Source organism: Danio aesculapii, chromosome 22 (assembly GCF_903798145.1).
Source record: "Danio aesculapii chromosome 22, fDanAes4.1, whole genome shotgun sequence".
Lineage (NCBI taxonomy): Eukaryota > Metazoa > Chordata > Actinopteri > Cypriniformes > Danionidae > Danio > Danio aesculapii.
In genome coordinates, this window is record NC_079456.1 from 26,226,641 (window position 1) to 26,252,462 (window position 25,822).

General features: G+C 36.6%; 1 pseudogene; it reads left to right on the plus strand.

Annotated features, from left to right (window-relative positions):
* The first annotated feature begins 868 nt into the window (after window positions 1-868).
* LOC130216065 (calpain-2 catalytic subunit-like) lies at window positions 869-25,761 on the plus strand (annotated as a pseudogene).
* Window positions 25,762-25,822: the final 61 nt, after the last annotated feature.

Here is a 25,822-nt window from a genome sequence, read left to right on the forward strand (position 1 = left end):
CAGTCCAAAGACATGCACTATGTGAACTGGATAAACTAAATTGTCCGTATGGATGTGTGTGAATGAGTGTGTATGGATGTTTTCCAGTTCTGGGTTGCAGCTTGAAGGGCATCCGCTGTGTAAAATATATACTAGATAAGTTGGCGGTTTATTTCCACTGTGGCGACCTCAGAGGGACTAAGCGAAGGAACATGAATGATGAATGAATTTTAGTAAAAGCAGCCATTGGCATCCAAGCAGGACCAATAATATGGAAGTTAATGGCTGTTTGTTTTTCCCCAATATTCTTCAGAATATCTTCTTTTGAGTTCAACACAGGAAAGAAGCACACGTTGGAGGATGAGTAAATTATGACAGAATTGTATTTTTTGGGTGAACTGTCCCCTTTAAATCGACGCTCTCTTGCACTATCGTCAACATCCAGCAGATAGAGCTGTTGTACAGCTGATGTGTTGAGCTTTTTATCTCTACCGTTAGGAAGAAAATGTCAGAATAAACATCTGGAAGAGTATGCGCCCGAGTTCTGCACACAGACTACGAAAAAGTACCTTATTTAAAGTAAATTCTGCTCTACTCATTTCACTGTGACTGACATCGCCGATGTATCATTAAATCGCTTGCGATAAAAGTTTGCAAACTATAACTTTACTTGCATTATTTAAAACGTGAATAGAGGTTATTTATTCTGTAGTGCACATCTACAATGGCTATTGATCAGTTATATACAGTTGTAAATAGATATAGGGTCGTGCTTTTTAAATAAGGCACTCTTCCTGTACTTCACTGTATGCGTAAAAACGCGCAATAACGCGCTCATGACAGCCTGACCACGCCTGAAAAGTTCAGGGCGGAGAGTCACAATAAATTAGTTGAAGGATCAAGACATTTGCAAACTTCTCAGTTTTCTGGGGGCTTCTTCAGAACCGGAAAATGGCAGGAATTGCGTCTACTGTGGCCAAGAAGAGAGCGCTGGCTGCAGGGTTTGGAACCAATGCCAATGCCACCCAAATACCTAAACCAGGACTTCGAGGCGCTCAGGAGCGAGTGCAGGGCCAGAGGGACCCTGTTCTCAGACCCGACTTTCCCCGCCGCTCACGAATCACTGGGCTTTAAAGAACTCGGACCCAACTCGTCCAAACCAGAGGATTAGTATGGAAAAGGCCTGGGGTATGGACTCAGTTGGCTAGTTTTCATCCTGTGGGCATCGTTCGTGTTTGTGTTTAAACGGGAAATAGCACACTTTTTATTTTATTAAAAATTGCATGTTAAAGCAGGATTGAACCAGAAAATTATTAAATAAAATATGTAGGTTACATATTTTGTTTTGGCGTGTAACTGCATTTTAAAAACGTGCATATGCCTAATTATTAGCTTATTGTTTTGATGTACAATATAGCCTATTCGTTTCGGAAGACTTCACATAGTCCAGACATCAACAAATCCTCTGCTTTCTGTTCCGTTTGGTTCAATAAACAATTAAGTGGTTATATAGATGCAGAATGTCATTTTAGTGAATACATTTTGTAAATACTTTGTAAATGTAAATTTTAACTAATTTTAGTTCCTGTTAAATTTGCAAATGTTTCATTGAGTGCAAATCATGTAGCATATTTTTTCAAAGTGTTCATTTAAAATACAATATCTCTCTCTCACTCTCTCTGTTATTTACAGGAACTATGCTCAAAACCACGCTTCATCGTCGGTGGAGCCACAAAAACGGATATCTGTCAAGGAGCTTTGGGTAAAACAACAAAAAAAATTATCTCTCTGTAGAGAATTAATGTCTCTGTCTTAATCCTGCGTGTTTGTCGAACCCATTTATCATACACCCTATACCCTCAAAGTCAACACTGAACACTCTGAGTCACACATTTCCTCTCTGGCGCTCCTGTTCTTATCTTAATTCTTTAAACATACACCTGCAAGTCAATATTATGTATCAGCTTAAACAGAAATTCAGCTTAAATTGAGGCTCAATGAACACTACACAATTTCTTAGGTAACCCCTACCTAGTCCTGTTGTGATTCATTATAAAAAGTAACAATCAGCTACATTGTTATATAGAAAAAAGATGGTAAAATGTTAATTTGTATGTAAAATTTATTTTGGCATTCATCAAAATCAATTGTCATGCATCTAAATGTAAAAACTGACAGAAAAGAAAACAAGTAACCCTAGATTGAGCTGATTTCTCATAGATGTATTGTGAATATGGTAAATATGGTGTAAATCTGCTACTTTTCCCCAAGAGTTGTGTGATTACGTAATGGATGTTACTTGTAACTTCTGGGTAAAGCCACTTTTTCTTTGTAATTTGACAGCAAATACTCTTAAACAAGTCATTCCTCGAATAAGGGTCGGGCTCTAGCCGTTTTTGAAGAATGCTTTTAACTTAGGTGCTAATACCAGTTGCGTGGTTACCTAAAACAACAATAGTAAAAAATATATATATAGCATATATATAGCTAATTGAATAAAACTTAAATAGAATAAAGTAAAATATGAATAATAAGCTAAAAAGCTTGAACTAAGTGTTATCTTTATGTGTTGCTAACAACTTTATGTTGCTATGTTAGATTGCTTTTGTGGCTAAGGCTATATGATAATTGTTAGCTTCCAAAATCCATTATAATGTTACTTGGCAACATTTTATTTCAACAGCTAAAGTAAAAACAACACCAGAATTACTAAGAGTTAGATAAACTTAGATGGGTGGTTGCTAAGGTCTTTGTTAATTATGCTTATTAGCATACTTGGAGTATTGGTAGCATGTTTTAAAGTTATAATATGTTGTGGCAACGGTTACCATGTCGCTACTAAGTTGTTTTTGCTATTTTCTAGACTTGCTATGGATGTTTGGGTATAACACATTGTTAGCATGTTTTAGCATATTACTTGCATGTTTAGCACATTATTAGTATGTTGAAAACACATTCTTAACAGCTTTAAGTAGCTACATATTTAAGTCATTGCATACTTTTTGCATATATTGCTAACATGTCTTATATTTTAGGCTTTGCAAGTGACAAGTGATAGACAGACAGACAGACAGGCAGGCAGGCAGGCAGGCAGCAGGCAGGCAGGCAGGCAGACAGACAGACCAGACAGACAGACAGACAGACAGACATGAACAGACAGACAGACAGACAGACAGATAGATAGATATGATAGATAGATAGATAGATAGATTAGATAGATAGATAGATAGATAGATAGTGTTTGTGTTAGCATGTTGCTAACATTTATAAAGTTATGGACAATAATGGAGGACTTCAAACTTTAACCTTCCCTTCCTTGCACAATCTCACTCTATTTTGCTCTGTTTTGTTCCCCTGTTGTTGTGTTTACGGCTATGCTGAGCCAAGCACAAAATGCAAACCCATCCAACCTTAGAAGCAACTAGCCCAGATGGATTTTGTCCCAGTTAAACGAAACCCGGGGCTGCGTTCATCCCGTAAAGTCCTACATTAAAACATGCCCCACTTAATGCGATGCTGCACTGTGTCAAACTGCAGGAAAAAGCAGGCCTATTGTCTAGCAAGAATCTCATGAGTTTTTCTTGCTCCGCTTTTTGAGACCTTCAGCTCACCACTTGCGTGACATGAAAACACAACGGCACTCATTGGCTGCTCTGGTTTTAATTGTTGCTTCCCTCAAAATGTGCCCGTTACTTGTTTATCTGCAGGCCACTTGAATGTCCTATAAGAATTTATTGCTCATGCAAATATATATCATAGTCTCTGATATATAGAAATACTTGAGGGAACATTGGCCTTCATGTGTCTGTTTCAGTCTGCAGACCACAAAATGATTTGAACAGTCTCAGTTGCCACTTCCTGTCGCTCTGGTTTTTAGGTGACTGTTGGCTGTTGGCTGCTATTGCCTCCCTGACACAGAATGAAGATGTTTGAGCAAGAGTCGTGCCCAACAGGACAGGAGTTTGATGGCACTTATGCTGGAATCTTCCATTTCCAGGGTATCAAATAGATATTGTTTCCAAGACATTTCTATACAGCTTTAAAGTGAATTTAAAGGCTTAACTAGGTTAATTTAGGTTACTAGGCATGTTAGGGTAATTAGGCAAGTTATTGTATAATGATGGTTTGTTCTGTAGACTATCGAAAAAAATAGCTCAAAGGGGCTAATATATTTGACCTTAAAATGGTTTTCAAAAAAATTAAAAACAGCTTTAATTCTAGCAAATTCTAATAAAACAGTTAAGATTTTCCAAAAGAAAAAATAATCAGACATACTGTGAAATGTCCTCGCTCTGTTAAACATAATTTGTGAAAAATTTTAAAAAGAAAAAAAAAAAATCAACCATGTTTTTTCAACACATAGTATTTTCCATTTTTAGTTGAAAAGGGTGTCATTTTTCATAAACATATAAATTATAAGATATAATACTACATGTAAAGGTAGTAAAAATAGTAAAAAGAAATGCTAATAGATATCTCAGAATCTTAATTATGCACAAAGTGTAACCAACGATGTGGGATCACCATACTAAATGTCTAAAAAGCCACATTTTTCTGGCCGTGTATCAAACGCATTGTTTGTATGTGGGCATTTTTTGTTCTTTGACGCACATTTTGAGATCGAACAGATAAATGTGAGTCTGTACCTTCATCTATCAGTTCTGGCAGTTTGGCGAGTGGGTGGATGTGGTCATTGATGACCGGCTGCCGGTGAAAGATGGCGAGCTGTTGTTCGTTCACTCCGCAGAGAAAACGAGTTCTGGAGCGCCCTGCTGGAGAAGGCCTATGCTAAGTGAGTGTTTGTTTGTGTTATTTCTTGTGTTCATCACCCACCTTTAATCACAGTAATTAAGCTAGAAGTGCCCAAACCAGAAAGTTACCTGCCTTCTAAGAAAAAAAAGCAGGGCTTTAGATGTTTCTATGGAAATTATTTGAACGCAAACTTTGCATTCATGATGAACAAGCTTCACAGGTGTGTTCAGGAATACGGGTGTGTCTTTTTTATGTATTATGTGTTAATCCAGCGCATATGGTAACTTAATGTTAGCTTTATTTTAAAAGTATTTGACATACCCTTATTTTTTCTTGTTTATCATTGCCAGCTGAACACAACATGTTAGCCATCTGTTGTTTGTTGCTATTAGTTTGTCTAAGAGTACGTTTACCAGCTGTTGACCTATTCATTTTGAAACCCCCATCATGTGGAACTATGAGAAGGCCCTGCCCACGTGTAATTATGTCATGCATTTCTTTTAGGCCAAACCAGTATGTTAGCATGGACCTTTGGTTCCTTTGACAAAAAAAAACATTTTGTTAACTTTGCAAATTATGTGTTAACACCCGCCTATTGTGTTAACCACCGCTCTTATGTCAGGCATATAACCAAAAGCCCCAGAATAAAGGAACTGAAAATGCTAAAATGCTGAATTGTGTCAGGTTTTGTCCTACAAAAAAATCATCTCCACTGCAGTAATATTGCTGTTGGTGATCATTTGTACACAGTTTTTTGCTTCATATTTTTCCTTTTCTGTGCTGAAATGCTTCATCTATATCAATTTTGGTCATTTAGAAATGAAAAAAAAAACTCAAAACTTTTTAAAATCAGCTTATACACATGTTTTGCTTTAGTTTTTAGATGAAATTAACACAGTATAAAACTAATATGTTACGTAATTTTTCTCACAAATATGATCACATAGCACATAGCTGATTATCCATGAACATGCCTTTTTGTGCAGCTTTTTGCATGTATAAATACATAAACACAGAATATTAATACATGATATTGTATATTATATAGATTCATTTTCTATATTATGTTCAAAGCCACACATAAACACAATACATTTTTGTTGATGCATTTGTGTCACATTTGTTTTTGTTAACACTTGTTTATGTTTAGAGTATTTGAGTAGGTGATACAAGTATTGTTTTCAGGGTGTTGCAGAAAAGTAGCCAATGTCACGTTTCCCTTGAGCCTATTTTGGCTACAGCATGCTTATAGTTAGTTATTTATCATGATTTAAGTTATAAACACTTAGTGAACACTTGATTGGAGCCTAAAAGACGGGATTTCATGAATGAGCTTCAATTTTTCAGCATTAAATTATCTGAAATTGGTGGCACGGTGTCTCAGTGATTTGCACTGTCACCTCACAGCAAGAAGTTTGCTGGTTTGAGTCCAGGCTGGGCCAGTTGTCATTTCTGTGTCGAGTTTGCATGTTCTCCCTGTGTTGGTGTGGGTTTCCTCCGGGTGCTCCGGTTTCCAGGAGTGTATGGGTGTTTCCCAGTCCTGGGTTGCAGCTGGAAGGGTATCCGCTGCGTGAAACATATCCTGGAATAGTTGGTGGTTCATTCCGCTGTGGCAAATTAAAGACGATTTTATTTCTGTGGGGTTTTATAATAGGGTTTTTAGATTTATTATTTAAATAAGTCTGTGGTAAAGAGAACTTGGTAATATTTGTATGCTTGCCCTACAAACATGTGCAAACATGTCATTTCACACTCTAACAGCAGGTTTTATGGTTTCTGGCAGGGTGAACGGCTGTTATGAAGCCCTGTCTGGAGGATCCACTAGCGAGGGTTTTGAGGACTTCACTGGAGGCATTGCTGAGAGCTACGAGCTGAGAAAACCACCGCCCAATATGTTTCAATCATCCAGAAAGCCCTGGAGGCTGGAGCTTTGCTGGGCTGCTCCATCGACGTGAGATTTCTATATTTATGACATTCACAAATGACTAGACAGGATGTTTGTATTATGTTGGGCAGCAAAATAGATAACTGTTTATGGAACAATTATCAATAGAATAATGACTGAAAAAAATAATAGCGTTTGAATTTAAGTTTCCATCTGCCCAATCAGATGTAATTTTAAGTCATAAGCCCCGCCCACTCTATTTTTATTGTAGATCACTAGTGCTGCTGATTCAGAAGCCATCACTCGTCAGAAGCTGGTCAAAGGGCACGCCTACTCACTCACAGGGGCAACTGAGGGTATGATTATTATTATTTTTTAAATAACAGAATTTAAATATTTAGTTTTTAAAGCTTTTTTTTTGTCTCAGGTGAACTATCGTGGCCGCAAGGAAAAACTAGTTCGTATGCGCAACCCTTGGGGACAGGTGGAGTGGACTGGAGCCTGGAGCGACAAGTACGGTTTCATTACTGCTGAATTTGTGTTAATCAATACAGGATTACCACAGGTCATGGAATTAAAAAGTCTGTTCCAGACACTAAAAATTAAGGAAATTATTATTTTTTTTAATATCCAAGTTAATATCAAGTACTATTGTATTGCTTTACATTTTTGTTTCCAATGACTTATAGAATTTGTTGATGCCTCATGGCATGAAGTTGTTCCAAACGTAGGCTACAAATTGTTTGTATAAATATGCTAAGTAGGTATATATGCACATTTAAAAATGCAGTCCCCATCGAACTAAAATATGTAGGCCTATATACTTTATATTATTATTCTCTCGTTCATAAACCCTGTAACATAAACCCATTTGTAAATCCATTTTTTAATCAAAATGTTTGTATGTATTGTCTGTTGTTATGGTTAGGCTATTTTTATCTGATCATTTAAAGAAATTCTTCATCCAAAAATGAAATTTTGCTCATTATTAACTCACCCTCAAACGGCTATAACCTTTACGAGTTTCTTTCTTTTGTTTTGCACAAAAGAATATATTTTTAAAAGCTGAAAACCTGTTACTATAGACTTCCATAGTGAGAAAAACAAATATTATGGAGGTTAATGCAGTTACTAAACTGTACCTGTTAACTATGCATTTATGCCAGCAAAATGTCTTTGGCTACAAAATGACCACTTCTAAAACTATAGGCCCTATCATACACCTGGCATTTGTTGCTATTTTCAGACCCCCGCAACTCTGATTTTCACGTTTTGTGCCACGTTGATGAAATAGCAAATACATTTGCGTGAATTGCGCCATTTTGTGGACTCATGGGTGTGCTGGTCTATAAAGGAGGTGTGTTAATGCGCACTGTTGGCACATTGCTCTGAAGAACTGAAATAGACTGCGCCATTGATCAACTGAAAGATGGTCTAAAGTCCAGCGTAGAGTGCGTTAGTTATGTGCCTGTGCAGGTACAAATGCTTATGCATTGCATAATACACACAGGATGTACAGCAATATACTGTACATCTGTGCAAATTTAAAAAAGGGAATAAATGATACAGAAATTATTGTTTTCTACATAAATAGAAAAACACTGCCTCCATCTCGGGGGGCTGTTTTCAGTTTATTCATAACATTTTGCATTTGTTTAATGTTATTATTAGTAGCAATATTATTTATCATATGCAAATTTATATTTTAATATAAACAAGTTTAGATTTGTCCACTTGTTGGGTTTTGGAGATGTATGCATCACCATATGGGGCATAAGAATAGGACATGTGTAAATAACACTTTGTTATTATCAATCATTTATTCATTTGCTGGAAATGAAAACTGAATTTAGAAATAGTTTTGAAACAAATCTTTGTGCTTAACAAACAAAATTAAATATGCAGGCTATAGATGTCTTCAGTGGAGTGAGTACAACATCATTTCCTTATCCACGAAAGTAAAGGAGTAAAGTAAAGAGTAAAAGTAAAGAGAAAGAGGTCGAATGGAGGAGGCTCGTTCTTTATCCTCACGCTGCAGATTGTCTGTTTAACTTGCTTGTGAAGAGGTCAGTTTCTCCACTTACAAAGTCCGCCATGTAAATAGCAAATGCGCCATGGCACGACGCAACTGAGTTTTAAAGAGAATGTGAGATGAGACTTTGATTGGTTTAAGACATGTTATGCTCATTAAGACACACCCATAACTCATTAAGAGAATAATCACAACCCTATTAGACCATGCGCCAGGGCGCAGACTATATTTTTACGTCCTTAAAATAGCAAAAGTATATTCGGACACATCTTTAATGCTATTGTGCCATACGCTTTGTACACTTTGCGCCTAGATCGTTAAAAAAGAGCCCTACGTGTTTTCATTTCTTTTCAAAACTGAGGTAAATATTCCATTGTCTCTAAACAGCTATACATTTCATGAAAAATAACATTCAATTTTGAACATTTAACAATATATGTTATTTTATAATAGATCATATTTACAATTTAATATATTTTAAAAAATTATAATATATAATATTTATAATATTTAATATTTACAAAACCTCCTTGTTTTTACGTTCATTATAGGCCATGGAAATTCAGCTTCTTAGTCTGTGAAATTTAGGGCAACGTCAGGGATTGACTTTAGGGATCAAATGTTGCTAAAATTACAAAAAAAAGTCTTATTCAGAAATACGCAAGTTTACATACAGTTGAAGTCAGAATTATTAGTCCCCCTTTTTTTTCTTTTTTAAATATTTCCCAAATAATGTGACTGCTGAGACTGCAGCTCTGCACAAGACGTTTGGCCAGCGGAGAAATTAAAATGGTCGCGCCCAACTGACTCTGGTTTCCCTCAAGGTTTTTTTTTCTTCCCTTTGCCAATTAGTGAAGTTTTTTTCCATCTCCGCTGTCGCCACTGGCTTGCATGGTTCGGGATCTGTAGAGCTGCGCATCACTAGATTTGCTCTTCAGTGTTTGGAGCTAAACTGAACTGAACTTAAACACTAAAAACTGAACTACACTGTTCCAATTTACTATGACCTTTTATGTGAAGCTGCTTTGACACAATCTACATTGTAAAAGCGCTATACAAATAAAGGTGAATTGAATTGAATTGAATTGAATTGAATGTTTACCAGAGCAACGAAATTTTCAAAGTATGTCTGATAATATTTTTTCTTTTGGAGAAAGTTTTTTATTTTATTTTTTATTTTGAAATTTGTTTTATTGTGGCTAAAATAAAAGCAGTTTTTAATTTATTATAAACCATTTAAGGTCAATATTATTTGCCCCTTTAACCTTTTTTTTTTTTTTTAAAACAAACCATCGTTATACAGTAACTTACATAATCACCCTAACCTGCCTAGTTACCCTAATTAACCTAGTTAAGCCTTTAAATGTCACTTTAAGCTGTATAGAAGTGTCATGAAAAAGATCTAGTAAATTATTATTTACTGTGATCATGGCAAAGATAAAATAAATCAGTTATTAGAAAAGAGTTATTAAAGCTATTATGTTTAGAAATGTGCTGAAAAAATCTTCTCTCCATTAAACAGAAATTGGGGGGGAAAATAAACAGGGGGGGCTAATAATTCAGGGGGGCTAATACTTCTGACTTCAACTGTTTATATTTAATTTTGAAGTTAATATCCCAGACAAGCCCCCATCTATTCTGGGTCTGTATGAAAGGTGTTTGTGAATTAAAATAACATGAAGTCAAAAGTGTTTGGTTTATTCAGGAATCAGCAAGGCTGCTGTAGATATCAAAAAGACAGTTCACCTAAAAGTGAAATTGTGGTTTCACAAGAGAAAATATTTGGAAGAATGTTGCAAACTGGTAGTCATTGTTTGTGGGGAAATGTTTGTGTAAAAGTTGTGGTTGGACTTGTTTTTTGGGCGGTCATGGCAATCTTGACATTCCTTGGCATGACACCTGAGAGGTTGACAAACAATGACACAATATTTGTTAGAGCATAAAGTGTATAAAAACTTGACTGTATCAGACTTACAGTTTTATAGAATTAATAGATTTAATGGACTTGTCTTGAACTTGAGATGATGATAGGGTCACCATTCAAACACTGGACTGGTTATCTGAATAGTGTTTTCCATCTCCCCTATAGTTCGTCTGAATGGAACAGTGTTGCGGCATCAGAGCGTCCAGACGCCAGCGCTGAGGATGGTGAATTCTGGTGCGCTTATAAACTTGTTATCCATATTTAATATTGATGCTTATATACAATTGCAATCTAGATGCCAATGCTTCTATAAAGTTTACATTGCATGTATGTTTTTCCCTTTGTACAGGATGGCATTCTCAGAATTCCTCACCAATTACTCTCGTATAGAGATATGCACTCTGACGCCGGATGCCATCACAGATGAGTCAGTAAAACATTGGGCCGTGGCAAACCATGACGGCACATGGAGGAAAGGCTCCACTGCTGGGGGCTGCAGAAACAACGCATGTGAGCCATAAAAAGCATAAACACCCCACCAAGATTTGTGGATCAGGGACAAAACATTTGATCTTACTACTAATTCAGTTCATCTTTATTTCTATAACACTTTTACATTGTAGATTATGTCAAAGCAGCTTAACATAGAAGTTCTAGTAAATTGAAACTGCGTCAGTCCAGTTTTCAGAGTTGAAGTTCAGTTTAGTTTTTACTGCTGGAAATCCAAACACTGAAGAGCAGACGTTTCTCTTAAAACATCTTCACAAAACTGCTGAAACACACTTACAATAGGATTATGGGTGGGGCAGAGCCATATGGCCCGTTTCCACTGACTGGTACGGTACGGTACGGCTTTATCAGGCTTGCGATTCCCCGACCAAGGGTACCCTTTTGGTGGGCGTGGTGTAGGACAGAGAGTTTCAGTCAACGTCATTTTCACTCGAATAAATGTCTACAGTAAAGCTGTACGGGTTGTTCACATATCATATGAAAAGCTCTTCTTACAAAACAGATGCTTTACACACAAAAATACTTGTGTAGAAATGTTCATTACGAACCTTTCTATGAACAAGATTTGATTATAACTGCAGATCAATGACAGTGCAAAATAGTCTACTGTAACGTCTGTAATTATATAAAATAAATAAATAAATAAATGAACATACATGAACACATACAGCCCCTTACAGTCTCCGTTATGTTACCAACTACAGAAGAACTACACACAGCATACATTTAGTCCTTATTGGTGTTCAGAAACAACACGTAACATATAGCCTAGTCAGTGCAAACCTCTCATCTGTATCTGTAATCTTCAGCAGCACATGTAACCTCCTGTTAGAGAGTTATTCTGTCATTCAGAGTTCATAATAGTCCAAAAGGCGATGATAAACATGGCAGTTTGTTCACGATTCAGGTTGCTGAAACAATTTGCTCCTGTGTTTTGTCAGGCTTCTCCTTTTTTTCATGCTTCACTCTCGCGTTTGTCCTTTTCTTTTCTGAAAGGATCAGACATCGAAGACACTTCAATAATCACACATACGTTATTATCATCAGCTCAAGAAGTTCGAGAAAGCGAAAACTGCTCGCACTTTTAGACGGCCTTGTAAAACAACAACAGGACACGGCAGATTTTGTTCTTCTCGGCTTTGTGGCTGTACATTAAGACAACGACAAGGTTTGTTTGAGCTCGGGTCATCCATGGCTCGTTATTATATGCATATAGTAGTACGATGTAATGTCTCGGCTGTGTATTTAAAACATGGCGGTTCCTTGGTTTTCATTCTGGCTAGCTCCACGTGATCATGACGTATCTCTGTAACCAATTAGCGTTCAGCTGCACGTGTCGCTCCACCTTTTGTGTTTGGTACCATTTCAAAAGGGTGCCGAAAACCAGTGGGGTTTGGTTCTGTACACTTTTTGACAGTGGAAACGACCATAAAAGCGCACCGAACTGTTACGTACCGTACCGTACCACTCAGTGGAAACAGGCCAATAGAGAGAGAGAGAGAGTTGCGACAACTCAATTTACTACAATAGAACATGTATTCAAAATCAATGGCGGCTCATGAAGCCGGTGCAAAACAAAAACAAAAACGTGCCCTGGTAAAAATCATATGTCGCCCAGTAAGCTTTGAGATATGTTTTACTTTATGCAAGTGTATTAATCCCAAGAGTGGTAATGCCAGAATACAGACTTTAGTGGCCATTTACATTTGGCGTCTTTTGCACGCACAAGTTTGTTTTCTCTATGTGCAACTGAAACAAAGCTGATCAAAGCAAAATGATATATGCGCACAGAGAACCATTTCCACACGCCTCCTGGTCTGAATCCCGGTTGTTTACAGGCACCACGTTAAAATACGCACCGCCCGAGTGCTCTTAAACCAGAGTAACAGCCTTTTATGTTACTTATGACACCAGGTGTCAGCTCGCAGTGAGTTTTGCTAGTTGATATAATATGATGATGATCTTGTTTTGACTAAGCATGCCTATAGAAGCAGAAAAGGTGGATAATTAGGCACGGAGGTACATTTTCATAACATTAATTCTCGGCCTTGAGTCAAGTCTATGAACAGATAATTCCATAAAACATGTATATTTTTTGTATTTTATAGAATTGTCAAAATTAATTGTGTTCCAGTTACATTTAGGATTGATTTCTGTTATTTATTTATAATAATAATTGTAGAATAATAATAATAATAATAAATATTATTATTATATTTATAATAAATATATACATGTTTAATAATTCCAATTCTGGTCTTGTCCATAATTTACCCCAAAGTTAGGGTAAAATAACAAACATTTTTTAGAATGTACATGTTTAATGGTCCTTTTCTATATTAACTAGATGTAACCTTCTAGAATCATACTAGAACTGCACTCCTATAAACCAACTATTTATAAGCTTAAGGGAGGAGGGAGATGGGGGGGCATATATGGGGTGGTTCGCTCAGGGTGCCATTCAAGCTAGCACCGCCACTGGTTATAACCAGGGCTTGACATTTTTGAATGCAACTTTTTTGATCAACAGCCACTGTGGCTAGTAGATTTCCAAAATTATTAGCCACTCAGCATTTTCACTAGCCACAATTTTGTTGTTGGGAAAATATATTTTACATGCATAAATTTGACTTTGACATGCTAAAATTGCTTGATTTAGATGTTGTGTTGTGTCCACATGCCTCATTCATTTCACTTTTTGTATGTGTTGTGTATAAGCTTGCTCAATGTGCATGAGCAAATGGGCTGTCACATTGCAATTAGGCTCAAAATTAAGGATTTACCAAATGTATCTCTAACCACACCAAAAAATAATTCAATAAATATTTCTTAGCCACAAATTTTACAGTTGTTTACAATCACTGTGAAAGGTTTTTCAATACATTTAACATGTTGCCTAAACTCTTAACGCACCAACACTCCTGAAACACACAATGGGCAAAACGGTTAATTCCATGCTCAAAATCACACATTGTAAACTAAACCCCAAAAACTAATATTCAAAATACAATAATAAACTAAATAAACACAATACACCATGTCTAACAAAACACTGCAAACATTATTTAAAATCAAATAATTCTTCAAAACACTAACACATGTTCTCTTCCAACAGGAACATTTAGTTAATCATAACACATTGACAAAAAAACAACAAACACCATCCTCAGCTGACATAACAGAAACTGCATTATTTTATGTGTCAGCTCTGCCCTTATATTTGAAGCCTCTCTACAATTTTGTTTTGTTGGGTTTAGTAAATGCATGCATTTTGTTTATTTTGCTGCAGAAATTCAATACAAAAATTAACGACCACCTCAGAGTAGCTTTATAAAATGTACAGTTTCTGTAAAAAAAAAAAAATACAGACACAGAATTGCTGCAGTACAGACTCTATTTGCAAAAGGACATCACTGCAAGATATACAAACAGAAAAAGCACCACAATTATAATAAAAAACAAAGCATTTGCTCTGCATGTTCTCATCCACATCACACCTGATATCTTCTCTAGGCGTGGGAAGAGTTCTCTTGTTGTTCCTTTTCCACACAAGATCAGCTCAAAGAGTCCTCTTTTAGATAATACATATGATCATGAGTGTAGTTCCTAGATGAGAATCTGCTGTGATTTATGTATTTACATTACTGCAATAAGCCGTTTCTCATTGGCAATGGAATAAAATACAGGGAATATATTTGTGTTTCAATTGACAATATGAACAACTGCTAACTTTGACTTTAGCCTATAGAAGTTCTGTTTAGGACATGATGTTATCTGTTCTGACATACCGTGTGAAAGCATTTGTAAATTTGACTTTGAAATTACATTGTTTTGGTCTTGGTTGAGTTTGTGTGTAAAAGAAGTTCAAGCATTTGAAATTTATGTTAACTGTATAAATTTTGTGTCAAAACAACAAGAAATCTGTTAATTGTATTGCCTAAAAAGACGGATGTTGTGATAACCGTGTTAAGAGTTTAGGAAACTTGTTAAATGTATTGAAAAGCCCTTTTTAATTCAACAAAACTTCTTTAAAAAAATTGACATTTAAAAAAGAGCTATTGTCATGTATCTAAAATATGCACAGTTGTCTGTCCTGGCTGAAGGTCCCAGATCACCATATAACTACACGTAAATGGGGAATCAATCTCATATTAAAGCAACGCTATTGTAAAAAGATAATAAAACTATATTAGCAAAAATAACTAAGCAAAAGAAAGCAGGTGAAAAAAACATACAGTGTGTGATATTGAAAGAATGATCAGGCACACATGGTTAATGTTGGGCCTGTTAATAATCTGTTCAAAGAATAATTAAAGCGAAAGCAGCGACCACTGGTGCTTACAAAAGGATATATACAGTTGAAGTCAGAATTATTAGCCCCCCTTTGAATTTTTTTTCTTTTTTAAATATTTCCCAAATGATGTTTAACAGAGCAAGGAAATGTTCACAGTATGTCTGATAATATTGTATCTTCCGGAGAAAGTCTTATTTGTTTTATTTCGGCTAGAATAAAATCAAATTTTTTTGAAAAACATTTTAAGGTCAATATTATTAGCCCCTTTAAGCTATATTTTTTCGATAGTCTACAGAACAAACCATCGTTATACAATAACTTGCCTAATTACCCTAACCTGCCTAATTAACCTAATTAACCTAGATAAGCTTTTAAATGTCACTTTAAGCTGTATAGAAGTGTCTTATAAAAATATCTAGTCAAATATTATTTACTGTCATCATGGCAAAGATAAAAGAAATCAGTTATTAGAAATGAGTTATTAAAACTATTATGTTTAGAAATGTGTTGAAAAAATCTCTCCATTAAATGGAAATTGGGGAAAAAAATAAACAGGGGGAGCTAATAATTATGATTTCAACTTTATATATATATTTTGTAAATCTTGAGCTCTTGTAAGCAGCAGGACTGTGGGTGCACGATTATGTAACAGTTGCACGCATCACATCACCTATGCATCTAAGTGATCATCCTCTCATTCGGTATTCACCTGCTTTCTTTTGCTTACGCAAACACAATACGTTTTGTCAGTCGTGCTGCTTCTCAATTCTAAAATCACATTTGCACGAATATTGGGCCATCCTTATTGTCGAACCCTTCTTTTAAGAAAACTACAATTTAAAAATTATTTTCAACCAGCCAAAGTGGCTAGTGGGAGCGGCTGTCTAACCCAAAACTGAAATCCACCCATATTTGGTGGGTTGGCGGGTGTCAACGTCAAGCTCTGGTTATAATGCAATCTTAACATTATTTGAATTAACCGCGAAGCACTTCCTGGAACTATTTGAGTCCACATGAATAACGTGACAATCAAACATTTTGTACTTCTGTTGTCACAACTCTCTCTCTATGGCTCTGGGGTGGGGTTGACATTGTTATTATAGATGATGTCAGCTTATTTTCAATGCACACAGTGATTGGCTGATAGCGGCAGGGCCTCTGTCAGAGATTTATTAATAGGAACATTGTAAAGAACAATGTTTCCTTAAAATAAAGCAACAATAAATAGTTAGCACCAATAGCCTATGTTAGAGCGTCGACACATAGCGGAACTGCACATGTTCTGATGTCCCGAGTTCAGTCACGATTCATGGACCTTTCCTGATCCTGACCCCCCTCTTTCTCTCCAACTTCTATTCTTGTCTGCTTACTGTCCTTTCAAAATAAAAGGAAAAAAGTTAATAAATTAACAAAAATGTTGGCATAAAATTAATAAGGAGCCACTTCTAGCCCTAAAAAGTTCGGTGAACATGGCCCCGGAATCATTTTTGTGTACATGTGGACAGATTTCGGTTTCACTGGTATCATTCAAATGACAACTACAAACCCAAGACCCCCTCTAATATCCCCCACCTCACCACATGCCAACCCCAAAACATTATTAATTCTGAGTGTGCCTCACACAGGTGAGTGGGCTTGACAAACCACCTGTAGAAACACTCTTTCTTTCTCTTTTTGAAAAATAAAAAAAACCCTTCCCTCTCCTTACTCTTACATAAATTCTTTGAGCACAAACAGTTCCTTTGTATAATTAGCACTTCTTGTGTGTATTGCCTCTTGTAGAATCACCCCTTAATTGTTAGTCGCTTTGGACAAAAGCGTCTGCTAAATGATTGAATGTAAATGTAAAATTGCTGACAGCCTCATTTATTGCTCTACAGACACGTTTTGGATGAATCCACAATTTGTGGTGAAGCTGGATGAAGAAAATGTTGAAGATAAGGAGAAGGGCTGCAGTTTTGTGGTGGGTCTAATTCAGAAGAACCGCCGGCGCATGAGGAAAATGGGAGAAGATATGAACACTATCGGCTTTGCTATTTATGAGGTGGGTGGAGACATCTAAAAGAGGATGATGATGAGGAAATGAACATAATTGCTTCTAAAGAATTACCAGATTACATTAGAATAACATTAAATATAATGTTTTTTCTGTTTACATCCACAGCTCCCCCGGGAGGTAAGCATTAAACTACTTAGAACTTTCTCTTGGCTAACCTTTCACTTTTCCCACACACCATGATGCTGTGAATTATGAGAGCAACTTCCATGTAGACAATCAGTAAAACATTCACCTCAGTCGCATCTACCACACAAGCTTATTAGCATGAGGTGAAAAACGTCCCACAAGTACATTACAGGAAGGGACGCGCTGCTCCACATTGCTCAGTTAATGTTTACGTTTGTAATATCCATATTATTTGCTAATTAAAAACCACTCATGTGGATTTTTATAACTCTAAAGAGGTTGCTAATGTCCTCTGGAGGTTGCATTTTTGGACCCATCTGCATTATGTTGATTGTTTTTCACCAAGGTAACTAGGGGTGCTGAAATATAACTGGGTAAACTGGTATAGAGGCCAAAACAAAGAGATTCCGAGACAACACACAATTTCAAAGGAGAAAATTGACTGTAGCATGTCTTTTAGATAAACAAGTATGTTCACTTAGCATGTTTAGACATACTATAGTATTTTTGTGCTTTAAAAGAGTCAATGGGCTCTATCATCCACCCGGCACAATAAGGTGCAAGACATGTTTGGCGTGATTTGTTGCTATTTTCAGACTAGCGCAACAGTAATTTTCATGTGTTTCCACCACGTTGTTTAAATAGCAAATCCATTTGTGCCACTTTGTGGACTCATGGGTGTGCTGGTCTATAAAGGAGGTGTGTGAAGGAGCATTGTTGGCACGTTGCTATTTTGAGGAACAAAAATAGACCGCACCATTTATCAACTGAAAGTTGGTCTAAAGTCCAGCGTAGAGTGTGTTAATTATGCACCTGTGCGGGTCTAAACGCTTACACATTGCTTAATACACACAGGGTGTACAGCAATACACAAATATCTTTACATATGAAGGATTAAAATGTTACAAATGTTATTAGTTTCTACATAAATATAAAAAAACACTTTTTTCAGTTTCTTTATGACAATTTGCCTTTGAATAAAGTTATTATTATTATTATGAGTATTATTTATTGTATGCATAAATTTGCTTTAATTAAAACAAGTTATAAAAATATAAAATATAGATTTGTTCACTGGGGCATAAGAATAGGACATGTGTTTGGATATAACTCAGTTTTTTGACCACACTTCGTTATTATTGTTCATTTATTTATTTGCTGGAAATTAAAACTGAATTTAGAAATAGTTTTGAAACAAATCTTTGCACTTAAATAAAAATAAATATGTAGGCTAATGGATGTCTTCAGTGGAGTGCACCATTTCATTCTCCACAAAAGTAAAGGAGTAAAGTACAGTAAAAGTAAAAAGAAAGAGAAAGTAAAGAGGCCGAATGGAGGAGGCTCGTTCTTTATCCTCATGCTGCAGACGGTCTGTTTAACTGTTTTCTCGCTAGTGATGTGTTCAGTTTTTCCACTTACAAAGTTCGCCATGTAAATAGCAAATGCGCGATGGCGCGACGCAACTGACTCTTAAAGGGAATGGGAGATGAGACTCTGATTGGTTCAATGCACGTTAAGCTCACAATACACTCATAACTCATTGAGAGAATAAACACAACCCTGTTATACCATGCACCAGGGTGCAGAGTGTTTTTTAGGTCCTTAAAATAGCAAAAGTAGATTCGGACACGCCCTTAAAGCTTTTGCGACATGCGCTTTAGACTTTGCACCTAGATCGTTAAAATAGACCCCAATAACTTACACACAAGTTAAAATACGAACCGTAACATGGTTTTTATGACAAATAAAAATGAAGCACAAAGTCAAACATACATCTCACATTGATTGTATCACAACCTTACTATTTAAAGTGATTTGTTTTGTTTTTTTAAATGGAAGTTCCCCAAACCCATAATTTGTCACATGCTGGAAAAGGTGGATAATAAATGTTTTGAATGTTTCTGGCTTGCTGACTGACGATTGTCTCCATCAGTTTCACGGTAAGCGGGAAGTGCACCTGGATAAGAACTTCTTCCTGACACACGCACAGAAAGCTCGCTCGGAGACTTTCATTAACCTGAGGGAGGTCTGCACGCGCTTCCATCTGCCTCCTGGAGAGTACCTCATCGTACCATCCACCTTCGAAGCCAACAAGGACGGAGACTTCTGCCTGCGCGTCTTCTCTGAAAGCAAAAGCGAAACACAGTAACGTACCACATTTGTGTTCCTGACTAAATGTCATATTTTAAATATTAATTCAATTTTTTTTGACTGGATGATTTGATGTTTCTTACTAGACATTGCGATGACCCTGTGGATGCTGAATTACCTGATGTAAGTATCTTACTAGACTTAAAAGCTGTTAAAAGACCATCCAAAGTTCTGCATTCAACAACAACAACAGAACATTGGAGTGTTGCATTAAAAGCTGTAAAAAGCATTGTCATGTACAAACTTTGAATATCAAATTAAACATGTAACATATAATCAACTAATTACTGTGCATTAAAGTATTATAAATGCATGAAATGGAGGCCAGGAGACACCCAATGCATCAGGAATGCATTTAAAATCCTTAACGAATGGCAACCCGCTGATTATTCTGCTTATTCCATGGTCATTTGCCAAGGTATAGACAAGTTAAAGCTTGCAGCATTTAAGAGCGAGATAATGCACATGCATGTTAATGACAAGGCATCACGGTGGCACAGTGGGTAGCACAATCGCCTCACAGCAAGAAGGTCACTGGTTTGAGTCCCGGCTGGGTCAGTTGGCATTTCTGTGTGGAGTTCGCATGTTCTCCCCGTGTTCGCGTGGGCTTCCTCTGTGTGCACCGGTTTCCCCCACAGTCTAAAGACATAGGTGAATTGAATAAGCTAAATTGGCCGTAGAGTATGTGTGTGAATGCAAATGTGTATGGGTGTTTCCCAGTGATGGGTTGCAGCTGGAAAGGCATCTGCTGCGTAACACATATGCTGGATAAGTTGGTGGTTTATTTCGCTGTGGTGACCTTCATACATCGCGTGAAAAATAGAGACCAATCATATGGATTTAGAGCCAGAAAAAGATTTGATCCGTTCATTTCTTGAGTCCTTGGGTTTGAGTCATCTCTCTTTACATGCTGTCACGTGATGAACGAACGACTCAAAAACCAGAAGACTTGAAAGATGAACTAATCATGGCTCCTTTCGGCTCAGACTCTGTGCTTTGGTTAAGCTTATGTGGAACTGTCAGTGTGACGTGAACAAACTACTCAATTTTGAAAACCTGTCAGAGGAGGTGAACTGACATAATCATAGACAAAACCATAAATGATTATTTTCTCTTTTTTATAGCATTCTAGTTATGATTTGTGTGTAGTGTGCTCAACGTTTGGGCTAGTTGTAGATAACTTTGGAAGCAACTCAATTTAATAATATTTTGGCAAATTTAACGAAAGGAACGAAATGACTCGCAAAAAGATTTGTTCATCTCAATGAACGAGACTCAAAGGTCAGAGTCAATAAAATGATCCAAACTTCCCATGACTAGTGAAAAATCGCAATACATCATAAAACATTTGCATATTAAAAACATTAAAACAATTGTAAATAAAGGCAGAGAATGTGAAAATTTCTAAATCAAAGAAAACAATTGCACATATGTAAAAATTTACTTTTTAAACTTATAATAAAGCATTCCCATATAGAAAACCACAATATTGCATATGTAAAACTATTGTGAATAAAGCACTAACATGTGGAAAACTGTATAATTGCACAAAACATTTATGAATATAGCACGATGATGTAGAAAACATCTGCACATTAAACGTTAGTGAATAAAACTGTGGACAATTGCGATATCATTTGAAACATTGGCAAATAAATAAAAATGTAGCGCAGAAAACTGCAATATCACATTAAACAATTGTGAATAAACCAAGAATTTATATATCACATTAAAAATGTAGGCGGCATGGTGGCTCAGTGGTTAGCAGTCACCTCAAAGCAAGAAGGTCGCTGGTTCGAGTCCTGGCTGGGCCAGTTATCATTTCTGTGTGGAGTTTGCATGGTCTCCCCATGTTCGTGTGGGTTTCCTCCAGGTGCTCCGGTTTCCCCCACAGTCCAAACACATGCGCTATAGGTGAATTGGGTAAGCTAAATTGTCTGTAGTGTATGAGTGTGTGTGCGAATGAGTGTGTATGAGTGTTTCCCAGTACTGTGTTTGTGGCTGTAAGGGCATCCACTGCATAAAAATATGCCGAAATAGTTGGCAGTTCATTCCGCTGTGGCGACCCCTGATAAATAAGGGACTAAGCCGAAGGAAAATTAATGAAAGAATGATTCAATTGCCTCTTATTATAGAACATCAGCAATAATAATAATAATATATCTTATTAAACTGTTTTAAACGAGGACCATTCCTTCATACTGTACCTCGTTTTGTTTTCAGGAGACTGTCTCAGACGATCAAGTTGATTCAAAGTTCAGGGGGATGTTCGTAAAACTTGCCGGACCTGTAAGTGAAGACCATTTATTCCACAGTGCCAATGTTTATTTTCTAAAAGCCAGATCAACCTAAGCATACTGTACCTCTCTCTAGGACATGGAAATCTCACCTCTGGAGCTGATGACCATCTTAAACAAAATTATCGCGAAACGTAAGTTCTTCTGCATCATTGAGTTCTCACTCAAGATCTGATGGATCAGTCTAAGGAACTATTTTATGTGTTGTTCAACAGGCACTGACATAAAGTCGAGTGCCTTCACTTTGGATACGTGTCGTGTCATGGTGAACCTCATGGATGTATCCTTGTTCTCAGCTGCAGCTGAATTTATTGTGTTTGCATTAACTTGATGTAAGCACTTGAGTCAGGAATTGCAAGTATTTGATGTGTTGTTGTATTGTCAGCTTCCCTTAACTGATCTCAGGACAGTGGGAATGGAAAACTGGGGCTGGGAGAGTTTGCTACTCTGTGGAAGAAAGTGCAGAGATACCTTGTAAGAGATCAGCTGAAGTGTTTAACTTAATTAGCATTTGTTATTTTTAACAGTGTGTAACATAATATTTTATTCACCCAAGGAAATTTATAAGCATAATGACTTGGATAGCTCAGGAACCATAAGCACTCCGGAGCTGCGTTTGGCACTGAAAGAGGCTGGTGAGTCGCATCAAAGTTGCACATCTACATGTAAAATCTGATTTTGGTGATATATTTAACATTCAAGACATCTGTTCTCTTTTCTCTCTCAGGTTTCTGTCTTAATAACACTTTATTTCAGCTGATGGTTGCACGTTATGCTGAGACAGACATGACTCTCCTCTTTGACAACTTCGTGTCCTGCCTGATGCGTCTTGAAATGATGTTCAGTAAGTCTCTTCGCTCTTTATTTTAGAGCAAACATTTAGGATTTGGCACTGAAATCAGCATAGAAAATTGTTTGTGGATTCTGTTAGCATCACTTATAGTCAGTGTTGCAGAGGGTTGTAGGATGTATTTAAAAGTCTCAGCAGGGTGTTTCCACACCTCTAGTTTGAAAAAAGCCAGGAAAGTGGGGGAGTCCAGCTCTGTTTAGGTGGGAGTGTCAAGTGGCGAAAGAGAGAAGGGTTTGCACAAAAATGGGAGTTTTCGGTTCGAGCACATGCTGATTTTCACAGAGGCAAAACGACACATAGAGGCAGCGGAGAAAGACAGTGACTATGTTTACATGGACATCAGTAATCAGATTATTTGCCAAATTCTTAGTTTGTCGACTTTAACTGCAGTTTGGCACTTTCACTTTCATTTAGGAACATTTCATGCATGCCCCCCATGACAATTGAGATATTGGATGCGAGGAACTGCTGGAAGAGTAGTTTTATTGGAATGTTTGATACTGCACTGGGAATGGGAGAAAAAAAAACTCTGCATTTCTCGGTAACTTAAATACACTCGGTAGGTCGCATCAGAAAGCCGTGTATAGATTATCCTGTCACAAAATGTGGCGAAAATCCTACACGACAGTAATTGTTTGATTAAGATGTTTACATTCGGAGAGCAGCATTTACAGCGCATCTTTCAGCCCATAATATTGTAGTGTTATTTATGTACTGTAAACTTGGTAACTAAATCATTTTGATTAAGGTATGTCTTTAAAAACTGAAAGAGTAATGCAGACGATACTAACTAACTTTGCCATCTAAATACACATAAACAAAGAACACCGATCACACACTTACCAGATCTGTAGAGACAGGACAATCAACAATCAACTGACAATCACCACCAAGTGGCAAATCCGGATTTCACCATTTCCAAATACAAAAAGCTCAAGGGTTAAAATGTTCTTTACAAACATATTTCTGTCGCATGCACTGTAATCCACACGTGAGTCCAGCTGCGCTCTCATAGCGGGTGATTGAAAACAAAACCCTTGTTGCAGCACATTTATAAATGCAACACTGACGACCCATGTCTCCAATCGATTCTTCTTCTTCCACTTGTTTTGGCAACACAATGTGATGTCTCTCTGCCGTCTGAACACTGTAACATGTAAAAACCGTCTTCAAAGATATCATGCATATTACTGAAGTTGCACCTCACACACATTAGAGCGTGCTGATTGGCGGTCTGGAAAGACTTGGAGGTCTTTCTCATGAATTAATGATGAAAAACGTCACGTTGTACCTGCCGGTACAGACATCCAGTCTACACGCTGGAATACACACAAGGATCTAATCGCCGTGACGTAGCTTCAAAAGATCTTTTCTAACCGGAAGAACAAAATTGCTCGAAATAACGCAAGAACAACTGTTTTTCACTTTTTTTGTGAAATATGTGTGACCTAATAGTGTTTTTAGCAGCGTGGGACACATATATGACTGTAAACATCTCAAACATGCGTTTTGGTGTTTCGTGACCCTTTAAATGTTTCTGTCGTGTGGCGTTTTGTACAGAGAGTCAAATTGCTTGTCACTGGAATCTTGTCTCAATGCGTGTTGTTAGGATTGGTGTTATAATTTATGCTGCTCAGCTAATGTTTATGTTTGTAATATTTATATTATTTGCCAATTAAAAACCACCTAATGTGGTTATTCTGAATCTGCATCTCATATCGGAGGCATATAATAAAGCAGCCTTCAAGACTTAGGGCACCCGGCGCAATGCGGCGCAAGGCGCGATGGAATAGTTGTTTGCTAGTTTCAGCTTGGCGCAAGAGTCGTTTTTGAAGTTTTGCTGGAAAAATTACTTGTACCTGGTAACCTTGTTTATAGCGGACATGGTGACCCAGTGTTTATACATCACTGTCTTCTCTGATTATTATTATCTCATTTCCAGGGACATTCAAAAGGTTGGATCCTCACAAAAGTGGCTTCATTGAGCTGGACTTTAATCAGGTTTGTCATACTTAAAGCCCTTTACATTTAAAACATTTAGATAATAGCAATAATCGTAATCAAGTTAATAATACAGCGCTCAGCAGAATTGAGTACACCCTATTTTGAAAATTAATATTTGTATCCATTTCTCAGTGAATATAGGCAATGCTTTTTGGTGTATTTAAACAAAACAGATTTATTAAACAGATATATTTATTAAAATAATATTTTAGTCACCAAATATATTCAGAAATTGAAGATAATACAATTAAAATCAAGCAAAAATATTGCAAAATAAATTACAACCTACAATTTTATTTTTTATTTTTTTTTTTTTTGCTTTTCTTAATATTTCCTTTTTTTTGTATTTAATATTTGTCTATAACTTATACATTTGATTGTACTACTTTTTGGACCGTTATCATAAGTTATTTTGTTAGATAAGCTCCAGATTTGGCTTTAGTACTAATTAATCTAATGTATATGCACAAATATAATATTGTATAGCTTCATATTAAAAATATAAATTTAAAAGATAGATTTGTGAGGGGTGTACTTATATATGCTGAGCACTGTATATTCTAACACACTTTCTTTGCCCTTTTAGTGGCTGAACCTTACCATGATATAAGACGACTCGCCTCCAAAGCACAGCGCTCAAGACAGAGTTAAATGTGTTACATTTTCAAAGATATGAATTTACCTTTATTTTTAAAACTCTCTATTGCACTTTCGACCAGTCTTACTTTAAAATGCTGCATGATGTTTTTTTGTGTCGTCATTGCCACACTATTTGTGTTTACAACTGCAAGCATTGCTGAACCAGGAGAATCTTAACCACTGTGTAATAAAAAGTGTGTGTGTTTTCTTACCATATCTTCTCCTCCAAAAGATATTATTAAACACTTCTGAAACTTTATGGATTTGTTTTTGTGTGTATGACTGGAATTACAAAACATACAAAAGAGACACTTCCGTTG